Source organism: Polypterus senegalus, chromosome 2 (assembly GCF_016835505.1).
Source record: "Polypterus senegalus isolate Bchr_013 chromosome 2, ASM1683550v1, whole genome shotgun sequence".
Lineage (NCBI taxonomy): Eukaryota > Metazoa > Chordata > Cladistia > Polypteriformes > Polypteridae > Polypterus > Polypterus senegalus.
This window is the reverse complement of record NC_053155.1, coordinates 180,729,764-180,752,597: the sequence shown is the minus strand read 5'-3', so window position 1 is coordinate 180,752,597 and position 22,834 is coordinate 180,729,764.

Genomic DNA, 22,834 nt, shown 5'->3' with positions numbered 1-22,834 from the left:
GTTTTTGGAATTCCTCATGTGAGGGTCCTAGGGTTATGAACCCCAACACTGCAATAAAATAAAATAGTTTAACTTCTCCAAACGGGGATGTGAATGGTAAATTAAATATGATGAAAAAAGATGTACCTGAAGTTCTTGGATAGTTCAATGTACAGTGAATTACAATATAAGAATTTACACAATTTTTATCACATTATCTGATGGTTTCTTTCACAGATTCATATATTCTCCAGGCACATTGTCCTGTGTACTCTCCATATGCTTCACATTCAGAATAACGTGAGTTGGTACAAAGTTTCAGACTATGGCCTGACCGTTTACTTAATTCTATTCTTCAACCACATACTGTAAGCTGTACAAATTTTTTCTATTCCCTCCAGTTTTGCCTTAAGTTTTTAAATTAGCTATGCATAATGTAGCTACCTTATTTCAAAGAATTACTTCCTTAATTTAATGCAAGCAATGTTGCAAAATATCATAAGTGCTGATCTTAACATTTTGTTAGATTGCGTTTTTAATTTTTTAAACCATGCTATCTGTTTAATAATTAGGTTTTTAATTTTTAAACCACAGTGTGCTTTATAGCTATTTAGCCACATTACATTTCCTAATTATCGTATAAAAGCAAATATACCCTCATAATCAGGAACCTGCTGATATAGACATATTCAATAAAAACAGTGTCCTACATTTTACATAGTGCTGACAGGACCAGTGGCTTGCAGGAGAATGAATTTTCTGATCCCCATCAAACATAAAGTGTGTTGCAGTTTCAGCCACCATATTAAAGTGCTTAGCCAAATGAGCCACAAGGAAACTGAGGTGAATTGAAAGACAGTGCATGACAATTAATGAAGAGCATCAAGGGCTCTGTAAACTATATCACTCATTGAAGATAACCAGAAAAGAACAAAATGCCAAAATTACTTCCATCCATCTACCTATTCATCTAGTTCAGGGCTACAAGGATCAGGAGATGCTAATTCATGTTTGACAATGAAAATTAAAGGTAACACTGAGCATATCCTTTCTGGAAATTCATAGGTGACCACCTGGGGAGAACAACATGGTGTGTATCTGAGTTAAGACTGTTTTTATTAGAATATATGAGTTAAGAATAAACCTCCATCTTGAAAGAGAAATATTTAAAAAGTTAATGATGCTGAAAGAATACTTCATTGCAAAACCCAACAATATCATTCAATATTTGAAATTTCTACCGTGTCATGTTTTGTCTGGAAGATCGCAGGTTCTTGTTCAGTCTGTGTGAGGTTTTCTCCAGGTGATTTTTTTTTCCTATATCCAAAGCACATATAAGCTAGGATAAATCCTGGTTTGAGTTCAAATGAGTTAGAGCAGGTTTGTGAGTGCTGGTTCCAGTCTTGAGCATAATGCCGTCAGGATAGGCTTTGGCTTAGAAATAGATAGGTGCATCTTGTCAGATTTGAGATGAAATAAGTTAATTTTTTTTTTGTAACTTAAAGAAAGTACAAATTTCTAAAGTAACACTTGTTAATGTTAGGAAAATAAGACAAAAAACACACTTTAAAATACAGTAGATATTAGTTATGGTGTGACTGTAATGAGAAAAGCAGAATATACTATTCAAGCTAAGAAATGTATCTTTGCTACAGATATGCAATAGTAACCTAAACAGAAACAGTAAAATGTGCAAATTTAAGGCTGGATTAAAATGAATATATATCATAAAGCTTTTCACAGAAGGGAAAATGGCAAAGGCAAGAGTCTGAAGGCAGAGATCAAAATGAAACCAATACTACTTAATCAAGATGTTGAAGATTATGGCTAAAATACAGAGATGACATTTCACTAGCTCATCCCTGGCAGTAAACTAAAATAATAAAAAAAGTTTTTTGTTATACTTGTCTTTGCCTTTTGTAACTGTAGGTTTGTTTTTCTCGCCATCACAGAACCAACTGACTCATGCTGTTTTTATTTTTTTCTTTTCTTTTCCTTTTTATTGTTTTAGGTACCTCACTGTTCCTAGAAGGCTTCAGCCACTTTACAGAAGTTGGAGTTTGTGCAACTTTGTCAGGCTTGTCATTTGTATAGGCTGCACTGTGGCTGGAACTGAAGCTGCTGATTTGAATGATGGAATGCCAGCCCTGATGTCCCCTCTCTTCACAACGTGAGCAGTACATAGCGCAGGCCTGAGGGGTTAGCGAGTGAAATGAGCAGGGTGCGAACACCCTAATATAAGCTATAAAAAGAACAGAGAGCAAATGTCACAAAGTGTTGGAGTACCACAAAGTAAAAGTCATCTATTGCCATAAATAACGGAAAGAAAGAAAGAAAGAAAGAAAGAAAGAAAGAAAGAAAGAAAGGAAGAAAGAAAGAAAGAAAGAAAGAAAGAAAGAAAGAAAGAAAGAAAGAAAGAAAGAAAGAGTTTGGGAAGCCCTCTTAATTCTTTGGATTTTTGTTTATCATTGGCTGAGCTTTCAAAGTAGCAACATCCTTATAATATATGACAGGCCTTATGGAAACAGCAGTATTTCAGCAGTGACATTAAGTTTATTGGATTAACAGAAAAATGCAATATGCATCATAACAAAATTAGACAGGTGCATAAAGTTTGGCACCCCAACAGAGATATTACATCAACACTTAGTTGAGCCTCCTTTTGCAAATATAACAGCCTCTAGATGCCTCCTATAGCCTTTGATGAGTGTCTGGATTCTGGATGGAGGTATTTTTGACCATTCTTCCTTACAAAATCTCTCCAGTTCTGTTAAATTTGATGGCTAACGAACATGGACAGCCTACTTCAAATCGTCCCATAGATTTTCGATGATATTCAGTCAGGGGACTGTGACCCCCATTCCAGAACATTGTACTTCTCCCTCTGCATGAATGCCTTGGTAGATTTCGAACTGTGTTTTGGGTTATTGTCGTGTTGGAATATCCAACCCATGCGTAACTTCAACTTTAACTTTGTGACTGATGCTTGAACATTATCCTGAAGAATTTGTTGATATTGGGTTGAAGTCATCCAACCCTCAACTTTAACAAGGGCCCCAGTTCCTGAACTAGCCACACAGCCCCACAGCATGATGGAACCTCCACCAAATTTAACAGTAGGTAGCAGGTGTTTTTCTTGGAATGTGGTGTTCTTCTTCCGCCATGCAAAACGCTTTTTGTTATGACCAAATAACTCAATGTTTGTCTCATCAGTCCAAAGCACTTTGTTCCAAAATGAATCTGGCTTGTCTAAATGAGTATTTGCATACAGCAAGCGACTCTGTTTGTGATGTGAGTGCAGAAAGGACTTCTTTCTCATCAACCTACCATATAGATGTTCTTTGTGCAAACTGCGCTGAATTGTAGAACAATGTACAGATACACCATCTGCAGCAAGATGTTCTTGCAGGTCTTTGGAGGTGATCTGTGGGTTGTCTGTAACCATTCTCACAATCCTGCGCATATGCCGCTCCTGTATTTTTCTTGGCCTGCCAGACCTAGGTTTAACAGAAACTGTGCCTGTGGCCTTCCATTTCCAGATTACATTCCTTACAGTTGAAACTGACAGTTTAAACCTCTGAGATAGCTTTTTGTAGCCTTTCCCCAAACCACATTACTGAACAGCCTTTGTTTTTAGATCTTTTGAGAGTTGCTTTGAGGATCCCATGCTGTCACTCTTCAGAGGAGAGTCAAAAGGTAGCGCAACTTGCAATTGACCACCTTAAATACCTTTTCTCATGATTGGACACATCTGTCTATGAAGTTCAAGGCTTAACAAACTAACCCAACCAATTTGGTGTTGCAAGTAATCAGTATTGAGCAGTTACATGCATTCAAATCAGCAAAATTACAAGGGGACCAGTTTTTCACATTTGATTTAATGTCATACAACTAAATAGTGCTTCACTAAAAATCTTTGTTTGGAAAACACCCCAGTACTCAGATGTTCCTAGAAAATGAAAGACATACCACTGTAATCTTTTTTGTTGAAAGTAGAGTAAATTATTATGCAGGCTGAGAGTGGTTCCCAAACTTTTTCATATAACTGTAAATGAATAAATAGACAATCAAGCACCACTGTCTCCTTTAGTCCACCACTCCCTCAAGCATTGTCCATTACCTCCTGAATCTTAACCCCTGATGAACAGAGATTTTCCCTTTTTATCTTGAACCTGGGTGTGCTTCCTGTGTCACCACATTGCTTGTGGGAAGCACTTACAGATTATATGGAAACTCCCAACAACGCCGAGGTGCATTCTTCATAACTCAACCCAAACAACACCCAAGGAACCTGACAGGGCTGCCCTTCCATACTACAAGTCCCACACAACCATGCAGGTGTGCAAGCTGGGCTCCCATCAGTGGACTACTGTTACTTTCCAGGAATTTCAGAAACAATTTGTCCCTTGTCAATTCATTATTGGGTCATCACAACTCAGACAGAACTCAAAAACCACCTTGGATGGGTAGATATTCATCCCCGGCCCTAGTCAGGATGCCAGTCCATCCAGTCCAATACTTGCAATCTACATTGAAGAAGGCATAACCAGCAATATTTAAGCATGAATGGAGAGGCTTGTAGGTCAGATAAGAGAATGGGTCATCTTTAGGTGGCTAATACTTGCATTTTGAGGGATTTAAATAAAGAATTAATGTGATTGAAGGTGTGTGCAATGGAATGGTGCTCCATCTGAATGGGTCTGCATTTTTCTTCTAATGCTCCTAGAATAAACCCCAGCACCACACCATCCATTCTAAACTGAATTAATAAGGTTTGAGAATGTTATTTTATGTTATTTGTACAAGTAATCCTTAGGACAATGAAATGCTCATCTTTATTTTCATACACTGCTCTCTGCTGTTAACACCATACAGGTACATTTTACGTCTTGTGGAGTTGCTTATACTTCTTAATTATTCAGTAAACAGTAGGGATGTGTATTAATGACATTAGCATCACATTGTTTTGAATTTCATAAGGTTTGTGAACCCTTTTAAAGTTTTTTGTAGAATTTGCCTTTGCTTAGCATTTTTGTACTTTGCATGCTTTTGATTAGGGTTCTCCATTCCTTCTTGAATATGCTCTTGCTCTTGGATGTAATAGCATTTTTTGTTTATTTCAACAATCTTTGGCTCAGCAGTTTTGAATAAATCTTTCACCTATGTTCCAAAGAAAATTCTCAAAATCACATACTGTATACCCTGTAATGACTTCACTGTTCTGTCTGGGTAGGAAGACTATTTCTGCCTTGTCAAGTATTAAATTCAAGGCCCTGTCATAAATAACCAGAGAAGTATATTCAGCAACATTCAGCATGGATGTAACAATGAGGCACAGTGCTGTGCAAAAGCATGCAACCCTCTGGAAATGTATCCTAATTTTCTACATAACAAAAAAATTGTATATGCATTTACCTATTCAGTATTTTTAATGTGAACTCTTATTCTGTAACAATACATTTCAAATGTCAAAATAAACCATTTTCTGTAAATAACTGTAGAAGAAAAACTCAAAAGTTAGTGTTTGCAAAAAGTATTTAAACCACTGTGCTTTTACACAAATGATAAACTGATAACAAACAACATGAGGTGACAGTCATATTACTATAAACATAATGAGGTAATACTTGTGACTCCTTTATATATCTCTGGCTATAAAAAGCACCCCTTATAAGGGCCAAACTCTTTCATGGACAATCACTGCAAAAATTAAGACAAGGGAGCATTCTGCTGATTTGAGAAAAAGACATTGAAATGAACAAGGCAAGAAATGGCTACAAAAAATATCAAAGAGTTTGAATATCCTATCCATCATCAGAAAGTCAAAGGTTCATCATAGCACCCAGACTCTTACTAGAACAGGCTGCCCTTCAAAACTAAACATCAGATCAAGACATCGACTGATGAGAGAGGCAACTAAAAATCCAATTGTCACTCTCAGAAGTCTGCAATGCTCTTTGGCTGAAACTGGAGTGAAGGTGCGTGGGTCCACAATTTCTTTTTAAGAGGTCTCCATAAAACAGGCCTCTAGGAGGGTAGCAAGAAAGAAGCCGTTACTTTTTAGAAGGTTCACATAAAAGCATACATGGCATTTGCTACAAAGCATGAGAAAGATCCAGTAATGACGTGGAAGAAGGTTTTATGGTCAGATGAGACTAAAATAGAACTTTTTGGCCCAACTTCAAAGAGGTATGTTTGGTATAAATCAAACACTGCCTATGCATCACGAAACACCTAACCTACACTGAAATATGGTGGTGGCACCATCATGCTATGGGGATGCTTTTCATTTGCTAGGACTGGGAATCTTGTCTGAGTTGAGGCATGGACACAATTACAGCATAATATTGCAGGAGAACTTGATCCAGACTGCTATGAACTTACAGCTCAGGAGAAGATTCATCTTTCAACATGACAATGACCCTAACCATAAGGCCAAATTGACACTGGAATGACTCAAAAACAGAAAGGTGAATGTTTTCGATTGGCCAAGTCAAAGCCCTGTGCTTAACACTTTGATAATCTGTGACACTATTTGAAAACTGTCCAGAAGCGCCACCTAATCAAACTACAAAATCTCTATAAATCCTGCCCAGAAGAATGGGGAAGAATCACTCCTTGGCAAAGTGCAAAACTGGTACATACTTACCCCAAAAGAATTAAGGCAGTTATTTCAGCAAAAGGGTTCTTGACAAAGTACTAATGTGTAGGGCTTGAATATTTATGCAAACACTAGCTTTGAGTTTTTCTTCTTCAGTTAAATATTTACAGAAGTTGGTTTATTTCGACTTTGGAAATGTATTGTTACAGTGTAAGAGTTCACAAAAAATGCTGAATGAATAAATATGTGTACAAATCTTTTGTCATGCCGAAAATTATGATGATATTCAAGGGGATTTAATACTTTTGCACACCACTGTAACTGGAATGTAATTTTCAGAAATAAGAAGAAACCAGCCATTTTTAATGTTGTTAACTTCTATTGATGCTACACTTTAGTGGTTCTAAAGCCACCAGCCTTCTCCATCAATGCTGATTGAGATCCAGGTGGTGGTCCCCCAAGAGGCAGAACTACTCTTTGCCTACAAGCGGTCTTTCACTGTGCTTTGTGCTTTTTATAAAATTCAGGGTTTTTTTACCTTGTGCTTTGTGCTGTGCCCTTGCTATTGGATTCAGTTTTGCCCCTTATTTTGGATTTTTTCTTTTGTGCTCCATGGAGCTTTCTTTTGTAGCTTGTAGAAGTAAACCGTACTATTTTATAACTAGCTGTAGTTTTTTGCCAGAATATCCTCCTTTAGTAGGCATTTTTGGAAGTGCCTTTGGGGCTTGTGTGCCCTGGAACTCCTAGTTCACATCACCTAGATGTTAGAGCATGCCTTTCACATTTCTGCAAAGCCATATGCTCTGCTCAAGAAACTCTGTGTCACAGTTTGTTTCAACTTTCAGACTGGCCTGTAAAAATAAAGTTCTGTAACCCCACTTCCTCTTCAAATTTATTCAAGTCTATTTCATCATATCTTGAGTACAATTGCACAGAAAACATAAAGATGTCAGTCTTAATCCATAGATTCTCAAATGAGTGTCTCCTTAGAATTCCAAGAGCAAAACTTAAAAGAAGTGGTGAGGCGGCCTTCTGCTGTTATGCACCTAAAATCTGGAATAGCCTGCCAATAGGAATTTGCCACGCTAATACAGTAGAGCACTTAAAAAAAACTGCTGAAAACACATTACTTTAACATGGCCTTCTGAAAACTTCACTTTAATTTAATCCTGATACTCTGTATGTTCAATTCATTATAATAACTATTCATGTTGGCTCTAAAATCTGTACTAACCCCTACTCTCTCTTCTGTTTTTTTTCTAGTTTTCCAGTTTCTTTGTGGTGGTGGTCTGTGCCACCACCATCTACTAAAAGCATCATGATGCTCCAACATTGATGGACTAAAAGCCAGAAGCCTTCATGACCATCATCATCAAGTCCTTCTGTGAGAACCCAAAATATAAAGAGGACTGTTTCATTTATGTGAGGTAGATTGCTCAGAGGGGACTGGGTGGTCTCATGGTCTGGAATCCCTGCACATTTTATTTTTTCCTCCAGCCGTCTGGAGTTTTTTTTGTTTTTTCTGTCCTCCCTGGCCATCGGACCTTACTCTTATTCTATGTTAATTAATGTTGACTTATTTTACTTTCTTACTGTGTCTTTTATTTTTCTATTCGTCCTTATGTAAAGCACTTTGAGCTACATTTTTTGCATGAAAATGTGCTATATAAATAAATGTTGTTGTTGTTGTTGTTAATGGACCGTTAAATTACTATTTGTCATAAATCAGAATTAGGCAGTTGAGTTTTTTTTTTTTTATCATTTTTAGTGACTTGGCAAATGTAGCAATCTGAAGCTGATTCTGCACCACTGCCTTAATGTCAAAAAGGCCAAAAATATAAATTTGAGACTCATTTAAAATTAATATAAATCACAAGTAAATGGCAACCTATTCATGCCATCGCCCTTGACCATGCCACCACCCAACGACAATATCCACTGATATCATCAGGATCAAAATGAACAAGAATAGATTGTTTTAGCAAGTAGCTAATATTCATTTCCTACTGTGCATGCCTTGGCACAAATTAAATAATAAATTGTGTGCTTTATCAAAGCTCAGATTCATGAATTATGTGCCATCCAATGTCATTTTCAATTCCCTCCAATACAATATTTGCATAATACTTGAAATCCACAACCCATTAAAATACTGTTTGTCATTCGCTATCAGTATAGTCCTACAAACACATGATCTCAGCAGCCAATCAGGTTGCACTAGTGTTTTAATGGGCATTGATGATGAATTTACTGGCAGTACTAAAGTATAGCCACTAGATGGTGCCAACATTTTCCTTAATTAATTTCAGTCGGGTTTTAGAACAAATCACAGCACAGAAACTGCACTCGTTAAAGTAGTAAATGACTTGCGAGTGAATGCAGACAGAGGCCATTTATCTGTTCTCATCCTCTTAGATCTGAGTGCTGCATTTGACACTATTGATCACAATATTCTTAGAAATTGCCTTAGCCAATGGGTGGGCCTCTCTGGCAGTGTCTTAAATTGGTCTGAATCCTACCTGACAGGCTCTTTTTTGTTAGTTGTGGTAATTACAACTCGAAGACACATGATATCCGATATGGTGTTCCACAAGGCTCTATCCTGGGTCCAATGTTATTCTCAATCTACATGCTTCCGTTAGGTCAGATTATCTCAGGGCACAACGTGAGCTACCACAGCTATGCTGATGATACACAGGTGTACTTATCAATAGCACCTGATGACCCTGATTCTATTGATTCACTAGCACAATGTCTGACTTGTATCTCAGAATGGATGAATAGTAACTTTCTCAAGTTAAATAAAGAGAAAACTGAAATCTTAGTGATTGGCAATAATGGATACAATGAGGCTATTAGAAATAAACTGGATACATTAGGATTAAAAGTCAAGACGGAGGTAAAAAGCTTAGGGGTAATTGTTGACTGTAATCTGAATTTTAAATCACATATTAATCAGATCACTAGGACAGCATTTTTTCACTTAAGAAACATAAGTAAAGTTAGACCTCTTATATCACTGAAAGATGCTGAGAAATTAGTTCACGCGTTTGTTTTCAGTCGACTAGATTACTGTAACGCACTCCTCTCAGGACTACCCAAAAAAGACATAACTCGTTTGCAACTAGTGCAGAATGCAGCTGCTAAAATCCTAACTAGGAAAAGAAAATCTGAGCACATCTCTCCAGTTTTGATGTCACTACACTGGTTACCTGTGTCATTCAGGATTGACTTTAAAATTCTGCTTATGGTTTATAAAGCCTTAAATAATCTCGCCCCATCTTATATATCGGAATGTCTGACACCTTATATTCCAAATCGTAACCTCAGATCCTCAAATGAGTGTCTCCTTAGAATTCCAAGAACAAAACTTAAAAGAAGTGGTGAGGCGGCCTTCTGCTGCTATGCACCTAAAATCTGGAATAGCCTGCCAACAGGAATTCGCCAGGCTGATACAGTAGAGCAGTTTAAAACACTGCTGAAAACATATTACTTTAATATGGCCTTTCTATAACTTCAATTTAATTTAATTTAACTTAATCCTGATACTCTGTATGTTCAATTCTTCATAATAACTACTCATGGTGGCTCTAAAATCCGTACTGACCCCTACTCTCTCTTCTGTTTCTTTTTCCGGTTTCTTTGTGGTGGTGGCCTGCGCCAACCACAACCTACTCAAAGCTTCATGATGCTCCAACAATAATGGATGGATTTAAAGGCAGAAGTCTACGTGACCATCATCATTATCAGGCCCTTCCGTGAGAACCCTAAATCCAAAGAGGACTGTTTCATTTATGTTAGGTAGAATGCCCAGAGGGGACTGGGCAGTCTCATGGTCTGATCCCTACAGATTTTATTTTTTCTCCAGCCGTCTGGAGTTTTTGTTTTTTCTGTCCCCCCTGGCCATTGAACCTTACTCTTATTCGATGTTAATTAATGTTGATTTATTTTGTTTTCTTATTGTGTCTTTTTTCTATTCTTTATTATGTAAAGCACTTTGAGCTACTGTTTGTATGAAAATGTGCTATATAAATAAATGTTGTTGTTGTTGTTGTTAAAATAGTCTTATTTTCTTTTCTGTTGGCATGCCTTGGTTTTGATGTATCTTCTGCTTTTACTAAACCTATTTCATATTTTGTAGCAGCCTACAGATTCTTGACAGTATTTTTGCTATCCATATATCCATTTTCAAACCCACCTATTCAATACAGGGTTGTGTGGAACCACTGCCCGTTCTGAAAGCATTTAGTACAAGGCAGCTGCCAATCCTATATGGTGCAATAGTTTATCACAGGACCAACTGCTGAACATATCCACACTCACTCACAACAGGCCCGTGAGAGCTGCCAATTAACCTAACTTGGACATATTTGGGATTTGGGAAATACCCCAATATGATAATCTTAAAATTAGATGCAATCTGGCTTCTGACTTGTCACTAGAAATGTATAAGTGGATTTTAAATTGATGATATGAAGTTGTCTCCGCAAAATCGAGCATTTGCTTGTCTCAGCTCTCTTTGGACAAGATGCAAACTTGAGAGATTTTATAGAGTGAGCAAAGAGGATCTGAAGGTTTTATCTTCAACACCTGAAAATGTAAGAGACTCTGAGAAATGCAAAGTGAGGTGTATTAAATATTTGTAATGACAGCTGGTAGCACTGTGATCACTTGCACCTAAGGAGCTTTACACTTTATCGAAGGAACCGTTTGTCCAAAGACGTAAAAGTCGAACAGCCAGAGCAAAGATACAAAGAGAGTAGAAAGGATTCAGAACTGACCAGCCTCAACATAATGGGGAACATTCTATCACTTTCAGTAACGATGAATGAACCATCACCTATCACATTTCATGGCCTGTCACAGCATGTTCAGGTTTTGTTGTATTTTGAGTATTGCAGAAAGAACTGGCTTAAAAGTTTCATTCCAAACACTATTTTCATGCTGGACAGATTTAATCTGGAGATGATAATGATATACTTTATTAATCCCTGAGATGACAATGTCTTTTTGCATAACTTTTAGGGGTTATAAAAAACAGCTTCAGCCATGGTACAGCACCCCTAGAGCAATTTTCAGGTTAAGGGCATTGCTCAAGGGTCCATTAGAGTAGAATCCCTTCTGGCAGTAATGGAATTAGAACTGGCAACTTCCAAATTCCAGAGGATATACAATCAGAGAATGGATAAAAAGCAGAAGAGAGACTGGGAGATTAGTTATATCATCCTGCTTAATGTTTATAGTCATCTCTCTGCAAACAAGAACTAAGAAACTGAAAAGATTCACTCTATTACCAACACTCATATGATGAATCAATCCAAATAGGTAGACAGTGACAAGCTTCTGTCAGTATCTGGACCTGTTTTATTTAAATGCCAAATGCATTTAAATGTAAACATTTTGCACAATTGAGCAAATCTGACTCTTTGAAAATTGATCATACTCACACCCACAACCCTGCTGTTAGATGGCGACAGATTACCTAACAGTAACCAAGCCAGAAGTTCTTGAGTGTGTTTGGGAGGTTGTTGTTTTGTTATAACATTTGTAATTTTCTTTTGCTTCTATCTATCTATCTATCTATCTATCTATCTATCTATCTATCTATCTATCTATCTATCTATCTATCTATCTATCTATCTATCTATCTATCTATCTATCTATCTATCGTGACTGGGATATAAACCTAAGACCATGGAGGTTTGAAGCTAACCACTGCAAACATACTGCTGCTACACTAGTTCCCCATCTTATTTTCACTCATGCTGCTTTTATGTTTTCTATCTAATGTCTGACTGCTGTGACACTGTCAGGAGGGGCCACATTTACATATGTTCTGGCTCGTAATAATATTATGGGCTTACTATACAAACAAATAAAAGCCATGTCACAAATTGGTGGAAAGAAAATAAAATAGCATGGCACTTGATTGCGTATCTTCACTTCTCTGTGGGTGATCACTCAGCAAAATCACCTTTTTCATCATGATGTTTATCTTTTGTTTCCATTTTTTCCTTTTCCTAAATCACTTATGATCCTGGGCAAAAGCCTTTCAAATTTGAATTGTAATTAGCCCAATATGAAGAAGTCTAACCCATTCACAACAAATTTAAAGTCCCCAGTTAAACTACTGTTAAAAGGTAAGAGTGAGATAACAAAGAATACTTGTGGTATAATTGTTGTTTAGCTGAAGTGAGAGAAATTTTTAAGCCTTAGCTTTTCCAGTAGAACTATCAAAGAGGTCATCAAACAGCCACAGAAAGAGATTTCAAGGTTGTTATATAGTCTTTTGGGTAAAAGACCTGTGTCAATGAGCAGATTTAGCTGCTGTCAAGGGTCTCCTTCCAGGCTTGCCATTTCCTTATTGTGGAGAAGAAAGAGACAAGTGACTTCTTAAGCTGTCTCAAATGATGTTTGCCTGAATCCTCATTAAATTAGTCCCCATGAAAGTGGCAAATTGGTTCCATTTTTGACATTACATTATACATCTTTGTACGAGAGTGAAGAACCGTATATCCAGAGATAATTTGCACAATGGTAAGTGAATGTGAGGATCTTCCATTTCTTCCATTTCAGGCTGCCAGAAGCACCCATCCAGTGAAAGCTGTTCCAAAAAGTTAAAATAGGTTGACTTTTTATTCAGTTGATGTACTGTACTTTGCTATTGTATATAGCTTTGCATTTTATTGTTGTAAAGTGTTTTTTACACTGCTCATTTTGAAAGGTCTATCTATCCACTGTCTATTTAAGCCAGTTTGGAGTTACTGGGACTTTGAATGATGTGGGTGTAAAATAAAATTTGATTAAATAATCTTTTTCATCATCTTGGGTTGCTTTGCATTTCATTCTAAGTGTCTTGTGTTGTAATTACTGTGAAAGGCACTATATATAAATTATATATTGCTCTACCTTATCAGTGTCTGTTGCTTTACACTTTATTCCAGTAAAGCACTTTGTAGTTTTGATGACTGGGAAAAGAGCCATATAAAATCAAGATTAGCAGATTCATTCATTGATCTACCTCATGGCCAAGTGTGGTGCCTTCATTTTTTTTTTCTTGTAAAGTATCTTATGATATGATCCCTGTACAATGTCCATCCCTTCATTGATCCATTTCCTGAACCACTTATTGAGCTCATTGTGGCACGAAGTGGCTCCTACCTTGGCAGCGACTGGCAAAACATAAGAACCAACCATGAAAATGGCTCCTGTGAAAATAATCTTCATTATTATCTTTATGATTCTTTATACTTTCTCATTTTAAAGTACACTGAGATGATTTCCTCACTTACTAATTACTCAATCTCATTTACTATCTTATGATTTATTCATTTTTTCATATTCTTTTTGTCTGCTAGCCTTTATATGATATCATTTTAAAACTAATATATATATTGCTGGTGAATAAGCTTGAGGCGATACTGGTGGATGTGCCCACAGTGTTCTGGATCAAGGATTTTATAAATGACATTGGAAGAAGGTGGCCTGATCTGATGAATCATGTTTTTTTGAGATCATATGAATGGACAAGTACGTGTACATTATTTACTTGATTAAGAAATGGCAGCAGGATGCCCTGGGCAATGTTCCACTGCAAAAGCTTGGGTCCTGGCATTCATGTGGATATTACTTTGACAGGTACTACCTACCTAAATGTTGTTGCAGACCATGTACACCCTATCATGACAACAGTATTCTCTGATACCAGCGGTCTCATTCAGCAGGATAATGCACTGTGCCACACTGCAAAAATGGTTCTAAAAAGATTTGCAGAACATAACAAAGAGTACAAGGTGATGACCTGGCCTCCAAATTCTCCTGATCTCAGTCCAATTAAGTATCTGTGGGATGTACTAGAAAAACACATAGTTAAAGGCTCTGTTACTAACGTGACGAGATGAGACTTTGTGCCAGGAGATTTAACCAAACCCGGAGCCAGAAATAAAAGACAGAATAGATGACAAAGTAGAACGTTGTAAAGAATTCAATATGCATGCAGAGCAGGTTAGTGATAATGGAAGTATAAAAATCTGAAAGTCTCAAAAAATGATAGTAAAGATCGCATTAGCACAAACAAATGGAAATTATTACTCTGTGAAATGACGGAACAGCGAAATGAGATCAAATATATTGTTCGATTTAAACTTTAAGTCGGAGACTTGTTGATCTTCTAATTCCTGTTGCCATCAGGGAAAAGTAGTGTTTCTTCCCAATGAAGAGGCGTATCTGCAAGAATTAAAAGATTTGTTCTTTGGTGAAAGTGAAGTCCACATATGCGAGTGGCAGAGAAGCAAAGTTACTGTCACGTAGCACAGGCAGGGGTTGGCGAAGCGAAGCAGGTGAAGCCCCAGTATATATATATATATATATATATATATATATATATATATATATATATATATATATATATACAGTGGTGTGAAAAACTATTTGCCCCCTTCCTGATTTCTTATTCTTTTGCATGTTTGTCACACAAAATGTTTCTGATCATCAAACACATTTAACCATTAGTCAAATATAACACAAGTAAACACAAAATGCAGTTTTTAAATGATGGTTTTATTATTTAGGGAGAAAAAATCCAAACCTACATGGCCCTGTGTGAAAAAGTAATTGCCCCTGAACCTAATAACTGGTTGGGCCACCCTTAGCAGCAATAACTGCAATCAAGCGTTTGCGATAACTTGCAATGAGTCTTTACAGCTCTGGAGGAATTTTGGCCCACTCATCTTTGCAGAATTGTTGTAATTCAGCTTTATTTGAGGGTTTTCTAGCATGAACCGCCTTTTTAGGGTCATGCCATAGCATCTCAATAGGATTCAGGTCAGGACTCACTAGGCCACTCCAAAGTCTTCATTTTGTTTTTCTTCAGCCATTCAGAGGTGGATTTGCTGGTGTGTTTTGGGTCATTGTCCTGTTGCAGCACCCAAGATCGCTTCAGCTTGAATTGACGAACAGATAGCCGGACATTCTCCTTCAGGATTTTTTGGTAGACAGTAGAATTCATGGTTCCATCTATCACAGCAAGCCTTCCAGGTCCTGAAGCAGTAAAACAACACCAGACCATCACACTACCACCACCATATTTTACTGTTGGTATGATGTTCTTTTCTGAAATGCTGTGTTCCTTTTACGCCAGATGTAACGGGACATTTGCCTTCCAAAAAGTTCAACTTTTGTCTCATCAGTCCACAAGGTATTTTCTCAAAACTCTTGGCAATCATTGAGATGTTTCTTAGCAAAATTGAGACGAGCCCTAATGTTCTTTTTGCTTAACAGTGGTTTGCGTCTTGAAATCTGCCGTGCAGGCCATTTTGCCCAGTCTCTTTCTTATGGTGGAGTCGTGAACACTGACCTTAATTGAGGCAAGTGAGGCCTGCAGTTCTTTAGACATTGTCCTGGGGTCTTTTGTGACCTCTCGGATGAGTCGTCTCTGCACTCTTGGGGTAATTTTGGTCGGCCAGCCACTCCTGGGAAGGTTCACCACTGTTCCATGTTTTTGCCATTTGTGGATAATGGCTCTCACTGTGGTTTGCTGGAGTCCCAAAGCTTTAGAAATGGCTTTATAACCTTTACCAGACTGATAGATCTCAATTACTTCTGTTCTCATTTGTTCCTGAATTTCTTTGGATCTTGGCATGATGTCTAGCTTTTGAGGTGCTTTTGGTCTACTTCTCTGTGTCAGGCAGCTCCTATTTAAGTGATTTCTTGATTGAAACAGGTGTGGCAGTAATCAGGCCTGGGGGTGGCTACGGAAATTGAACTCAGGTGTGATACACCACAGTTAGGTTATTTTTAACAAGGGGCAATTACTTTTCACACAGAGCCATGTAGGTTTGGATTTTTTCTCCCTAAATAATAAAACCATCATTTAAAAACTGCATTTTGTGTTTACTTGTGTTATATTTGACTAATGGTTAAATGTGTTTGATGATCAGAAACATTTTGTGTGACAAACATGCAAAAGAATAAGAAATCAGGAAGGGGGCAAATAGTTTTTTACACCACTGTATATATAGTAAAAGATAAGGCAACACACAGGTAAAGAGTTGGGTCACCAGGTAACCCCCATAAACACTGAAAAAAATGAAAGCAATCATTTGTGAGGAAAGGTTTCCTGATGCAAGTCCATAACAAGACTGTTGGCTAGATGTAGTCATGGCCAATATGTAGTGTTTTGGAATTTTTTCACAACGGGAGGAGTTTCCTGCAGTAGCAGCTGGGTCTTCATGGATCATTGAGTCTGGGAACTTCTGGTCTGCAGAGTTGTGAATGACAGTGCCCTCTCATGAGCCGGAGTGGTATTGTAATCCATAAACAAGTCCTGGGAATGCTCAGTACTCACATAGATAGATAGATAGATAGATAGATAGATAGATAGATAGATAGATAGATAGATAGATAGATAGATAGATAGATAGATAGATAGATAGATAGATAGTAAATCAGTCTCTAGGGAACAAATAGAGAGATATGGAGCTCCGTATTTTAAATTCCAGGATGAATAGACTTTTGAAACAAAAAAGAAAAGGAATAGCACTTTGAGATAATGTGACACATGAGGTAAGAATGGCAGCTCATCTCTCTGACTTCCATCTTCACCAAGCTTCTGGGCAGAACTGACCCATTGTCTGCAGGTCAAGTGGCACTTAGAGACAGAGATGGAAAAGGCAAGATGATGTGTAAAAGTGAAATCAGTGTTCTTCAGATAAATCCTTCTTCACTCTAAGGCAAACAGAAACTGGGTTAGTACAGGTGTTACATTTAAATTATTTCCTGTATTTTTAATGGTTCCCATATCTGTAAGGCATGCCCTTCTCATATATATGTATATACTGCATATGTGTGTGCGTGTGTGAGTGTGTATGAGAGCATGCAAGGACAGAAAAATTTTGTGCAGTCTAGGCATTTAGTCCATGCTATTTACTTGAACTGTACAACATTTGTAAATTGTTTTATTAGCCTAGGCTTGTTCATGTTTACACAACAAAAATGAATAAATTAAATGTATTCCTTGTTAAGCATTTTGTACTGGTAAATTCTGTTAAAGGTGCTACATAACACAAAGTTTTTAATGGTTGCATTTTTTACTAGCATCACCATTCACTGCCCCGGCCCACAAAACAACTACTGTACAAGGGTGACAATTAAGGTGAGAGAGATTAACAATAGAAAACTGTGCTATTCTATCAAACACATTTTCACAAAGACTATGAATCCTTTTACACCGCTGCCCCTCTGCTCAGTTGCAACTTGCAGAGAGACAGCAAGCTGACTGGAGAATTTTATGTGTGCTAAAAAAGCTAAGCTTAAAATGTCCTGATGAAGGACTTATTCTCCTAATGCCCTTCGTACTTTAATAATTTAAATTCCCCATGCAAATAATATTCATTTGACACGCTTGAGTAATGCTACCTAGCGTTTAAGCCCAGGGCTGCCTTTGCCAGGCTTTGCCTGCTGGAGCCTAGAAGATCCCTATGCATATTAAATATCTGTTAAGACCATAGGGATCTGGACTGCTAGTAGTCCCACAGTCATGGGCAGTGAGGCAGTGGATGGAGGGTTTGCCTGTCTGACAGCTCACAAAAGAGGAGCCATGTCTTATACACACAGATAGCTCTGATTATCAGGTTAATATATAAACTGCCCTTTGATGTCTTTTAAAAGAAGAAGAGAAAGTTATATGAACTGATAAATCTTTTGAAGTGCCTGTGGAAGTGCAAACCACTTGCCAGAAAGTCTCTGGTAAGTGCAGTTATTACAATTAAAATTATTAATAGCAGTGTGCATTCTTTTCATTAAAGTGAAGTTGTCATGAACAATGATGCCACTTCAAAACCTTTTTTAACTGTAGAATAATAAGAACACAACTGAATTTATAATGAAAACATCCTCTGTTAAAGCATCCCACTCATCAGGAGGTCTCACCATTCTCTAGAATTTCTCCTGCTAGTTTTCAAGTTGATCAGGAGCTGTATACCTGTCATTCATTTGCATTTTTTAAAAGTGTGTAGCGAAAAGGGTACTCGTGAGTAGTAAAGGTGCATCACTATTATACATCATAAAATTTTGACAGGTGTATGTCCCGCCCCCCGGGCATTTCCGGTACCCACCCTATGCCACCTGGTTAATGGGTCATTTCTTCGTGTTCTAGCTGCCGAGTCTTGGTTCCTCTGACAACAAAAACAAAGCAAAATACAGCAGTTAGTCGACAGAAAATATAACACAAACAGGTCTTGTTTAGCATGGATAATGCATTTTGTTTAGGTTTCTGTAAATCGAGGTTGTCTTTAAAAAAATAACTGTAATGGTGATTAGAGACAAGTTCAAAAGCTGCTGCCCAGATCTTGGGCTATGTTACACGATGCATCTTTTGTATAAGCTGAAAAGTGTTTACTACAGCAACAAACTGCTTCAGACAGTTAAAAATATGAATTTTAGTCGATTTCACAATTCTTAACCCGCACAATGGTTTAACCATAGAAAACACTGTTTTTTATTAATCTTTAAATGCTGATCTGTTGACAGATGCTGGAAACACAAGGGTGCATTTCCCCAAAATCAGATTCTAATAAATATGCCCATCCTGAGATTCGTCACCCAAACGGCATGCTAAACAAGGCCCCGTTAATACATCTCTTACACAGGTACTGACCACGTAAGCTACAATAGACTTTACACAATGATTCATTAAAATCAATCTGGCTCTGTGACTGCGATGGCTGACAAGTGTTTGGGAAATTACACACAAGTCTTGAGACTTCAGACTTGAAGTTGAACAATCTTTTACAATGTGTTTAAAGACCTCACCGGCCATCTTAAATTCACTCTAATATGGGAAAAAAGAAAAGTTATATTCCCATACGAAAAATACATATTCCTAATGGGCTATCAGTACAGCATAAAAGAATTCTGGACAATATTTCAGAAGCAAACTGTATAACTTGCTCAAAAGAATCGTCATTACTGTTGGAACAGATATAAGCCACGCGTCTTAAAAGACACAAATATGTTTCACGTGTCATTACAGGAACGGTATTCCCTATTGATCTATAGATACATCTAGTCACACGTAAAATAGCCATTATGTTTTTTAAATCGGCCCTTTTGTCCAAAAAAAGGAAGCACTTCTTTCAGCAAGCCTTTCATTGTCACTAATTTATTCTTTAACATCTGGTTTTAAATCATCTTTCTTTTTATCGATAAGACCTTTCAAAGTTGCTGAAAGTACTTCGTTCTTATAATACTTGGGTTCCCCGCATGCAATCTGTCAAGTTAAAATAAAATTAAATGAGAACCTATTTTGTACCGCCATGCAAATAGACTTAACAGAAATTTCTTAAAGTCCAGACTCACCATGTCGAAGGTCGTGCCGTCTAGGTCAGGTGTGTCAGTCTTTTTCTCGTCAAAGGTGGTGCTGCATCCAGCAGGTGCTTCAGTCTTTTTTCACAGACTGGTGAGTTTCTCTTTTTGGCATCTCCTTTAAAGAAAAAGTAAAATAGGTGTGAAAGTCAAGAAAAGCAATACATCTGTGAAAGCCAAGAACATTTTTAAAAATGCATACATTCAAAATTACCTGATTAGATTTCATTGGTTCAGTTTCACATTCTACAGACTGGTATTTGTCTAAAATGATGACACTGGCCTCTGCTTTATCGGTAGGTTTTGTTGTTGCAGAATCCATGTCTTGCTTCTTTCTAGTAAAAAAAAAGAGATAATGGTGTGTCTTCGCGATGGACCAGCAATAACGCTTGACTGGCCAAGCGACCCAGGGACACCTGTAAGCTGCCGGGCAACAAGCTCGATGTCATTGTGGACCAGCGAGAACACTTGACTGGCCAAGCAACACACGGACATGGGTAAGCTGGGATCAGCAAACTCCGATGCTGAGACAGACCAGCGAGAATGCTTGACTGGCCAAGCGACCCAGGGACACCAGTAAGCTGCCGGGCAGCAAGTTCCGATGCCACAACGGACCAGCGAGAATGCTTGACTGGCCAAGCGACACAGGGACTATGGTTAGCGTAGCTGGTTAAAACTCTGCAAAGTGGCGGACTCAGTCAGCCTACTTCAGCTCAGTCAAAAGAATTGTTAGCTGTAAAACAAGCGTCAGTGTCTCCTTTCTGACCTTAATAGCGGCGGACACTGCTAGCCTGCTAAGTCTCGGTCATAAGAAGATGGCCACCAGCGCTTACCACAACATAACCAGTTCTTGTTATTGAGGAGGCTCGAGGCTTTGGGTCCAATTACCCGTCTTTAAATATGCTTTTGAGCGAAGCTTTTACAATGCTAGGGCCAATCAAAATGTTTAAAGATAAGATTTTTTTAGATAACCCGCCAACATATTTTTTACCAATCAACAAACACAGGCCTCATGTTAAGCTATCCAATGGAATTATACCATTCTGGTTTGGACATGTGCTGACTGCATCGAGCGCATCCCATTTTCATAACAGCCAATCAGGATACAGACAGGGCGGCGGGAGTGTGAAAAGTCTATGGTGAATGGCAATATGGCGCTGCTGCCAAAAATGTATCAAGTACTATGTCCATGGAAAATTGTATTAGCATATGAATTAAACAGTAACAGACAAAAAATATCGTAACACATACAATTCAGGTGCGGGTATGCGGGCTGTCATTTTTCTAAGCCGGGTGATTTTGGCCGGCGTCCAAGCAAAAGTAAGACATTGACTTTTAAAATGTTTATATTATTATGATTGTGCATTACGGTATGTCATTCTATTATAATCCCATAAATGAAAAGTTAAAATGGAATTCTCTTGATGTTAATCTTAATACGTGCCATTTAATTTATGAAAGGCCTAGAAGTTAGTAAGTCACGCTAGGGCAGACGGTCTTGTAAATAAATAAATAAATAAATAAATAAAACCCCAGTAACGCGTTAATATTTACATCACTGTTCATGACAAAATGTACAATATTGTTCTGTTTTAGTAGTTTTTGTACCAATGTGTTATGAAATTCTTTGCCTTGTCTGTCTGTAGCTTCATAAGAACTCGACCCTGTCTAAAGATCAAACTAAAATCCCGAGAAACTTCTTTCCCAGTCTTGGCCTTTAATGGCACAACCCAAGCATATTTAGAGATAACATCGATACACGTAAGGATAAATTTATGACCATCACTGAATTTTGAGTAATAAGACATCTCTACCAAATCTGCCTGCCACTGGTCATCAATCGTTGAAACAATGGTTCTGTTTCTCTTGAACCTGAGCAGTGCTGGTTTGTGCACACTGTAAGTATATTGTCTACTCATCCATTCCAATACATTTTTTCACTTAACATTTTTCCGGCGACTTGATACATTTCTCAAGAAGCTGTTAATACCACCAAAACTGCCAGGCTCCTTAGATATGTAATGGATTCTCTCTAAAACTTTCTTGTACATCCTCTCGCTGGGTCTGTCACTCATGCTCTCTGTACTCTCTGTACACACACTGGCGCTGTTTACGCAGATAGGAGCAGGATGTCTGCTCCGCCCAATTGCTGACTTACCTTTTTTGACACCTTACAGGTCCCCGAAGCTCCATCTCAGCTTACAAAACCGATAACCCCATTTTTAGGACCAAGGCCAAGATCGGCACAACTGTCAAAAGGTGCAATGCCGGTCAGACATCACACCCACGACAACGGGGCAGAGACCCCCTGAGAGCGGGGGAAATGCCCCCCCATTAACCAAGTTGGCAGCAGGTGGGTACAGGAAATGCCACGGGGACGGGACATGCACCTGTCAAAATTTTATGATGTATAATAGTGATGCACCTTTACTACTGACGAAGACACCTTCCTTCAGTTGACTGTGACATGTAATATGTGCTCTAAAGAGTGAAATCGATTTGGATCTCTTTAAGTTTTTTTTTTTTTGACAAAGAGAGATATATTTTTTGTTAAATGTAGTTGAATTTTGCCTAGATAAGTCAAATTGACTGGTAACTTTTGCATACATCTCTCTTCATATAAACAGCACTAGACTGATTGTAATATTGAAGTCACACTCTAAATTGTTAAATCACTTTGGCTCACTTTCATTTTACAGTTCTGTGACAAGAGAGACTGCAGTTAAATTTTGACACCCAAATGCGGATGCAAGTCCTTTTTTCTAGCAAAGTTTACACATTGCTATATGAGCAACAAGTTGGACTCCAATGTTTAAGGAGCAATCAATGGTTGAATAACCGTCTGTGCCTCTGATATATAATATGCCGTAAACACAATGACATGAAAAGTTA